The following is a 1,249-nucleotide window of genomic DNA, read 5'->3' on the forward strand; positions in this document are numbered from 1 at the left end:
TTTTTTTTTTTTTGAGATTGAATCTCACTCTATCACCTAGGCTGTAGTGCAGTGACATGTCTGCTCACTGCAACCTCTGAGTCCTGGGTTCAAGCGATTCTCATGCTTCAGCCTCCTGAGTAGCTGAGATTACAGGTGCCTGCCAACATGACTAGCTAATTTTTATCTTTTTAGTAGAGACCGGGTATTGCCATGTTGGCCAGGCAATATGTTGACTGGTCTCAAACTCCTGACCTCAGGTGATCGGCCTGCCTCGGCCTCCCAAAGTGCTGGGATTACAAGTGTGAGCCACTGCACCTGGCCACCATTATCTTTTTGAAAAGTAATCGTTCACTATAAAGGGAGATCAAGTATATAGATTCTATGGGTCAGTGGTGCAAATAAAAAGCTAAATGGTGATTTCAGATGTTGATCTCCTGACCCACCCAACTCTGGCCAAAGTTTTTTCTTCTGTGAAAGGTCAAAAGACCAAATCATTATTTATTTATTTATTTTTAAGATAGGGTTTCACCATGTTGGTCATGGCTGGTCTTGAACTCCCGACCTCAGGTGATCCACCTGCCTTGGCCTCCAAAGTGTTTGGAATACAGGCGTGAGCCACTACGCCCGGCCAAATCATTATCTTTTAATTGATGTTACTTTGCTAAGAAGGAGATAAACAGAACTGCTATACAGTGACTGGATGGGGGCATTATTTATACAAGCGTGGTCAAGGGAGGCCTCTTGAAGGAGGTGATTTTGGAGCTGACACCAGGAAGATAGGGAATGAGCTACATGATAACCAGAGAGACGAGTATTTTCAGGTAAAAGGGGCATCAAGAGCACAGGCATAGGACAGGAAGAAGCGTGGCATGTTTGAGCAACAGACATCCAGTGTAGCTCCAGAACAGGGGCTAGGGCAAGGGGCCCTGTCAAATTGTTACTAATGTAATGGTTTTTTCTTTTCTTTTTTTTTTTTGAGACACAGTCTCACTCTGTTACCCAGGCTGGAGTGCAATGGTGTGGTCTCAGCTCAGTGCAATCTCTGCCTCCCAGGTTCAAGCGATTCTCCTGCCTCAGCCTCCCAAAAAACTGGACTACAGGCACATGCTACTATACCCGGCTAATTTTTGTATTTTTAGTAGAGATGGGGTTTCACTATGTTGGCCAGGCTGGTCTCGAACTCCTGACCTCATGATCTGCCCACCTCGGTCTCCCAAAATGCTCAGATTACAGGTGTAAGCCAACACACCAGCTTTTTTTTTTTTTT

At 45.0% G+C, this 1,249-nt stretch overlaps 1 protein-coding gene across 3 annotated transcripts in view; it reads right to left on the reverse strand.

The window, feature by feature from the left end:
* GARRE1 (granule associated Rac and RHOG effector 1) overlaps positions 1-1,249 on the reverse strand; it is a 93,212-nt gene that overhangs the window by 25,129 nt on the left and 66,834 nt on the right. The gene's annotated exons all lie outside the window — the stretch shown is intronic.

The sequence above is a fragment of the Cebus imitator genome, unplaced genomic scaffold (assembly GCF_001604975.1).
Source record: "Cebus imitator isolate Cc_AM_T3 unplaced genomic scaffold, Cebus_imitator-1.0 Scaffold318, whole genome shotgun sequence".
In the NCBI taxonomy this organism is placed as follows: Eukaryota; Metazoa; Chordata; class Mammalia; order Primates; family Cebidae; genus Cebus; species Cebus imitator.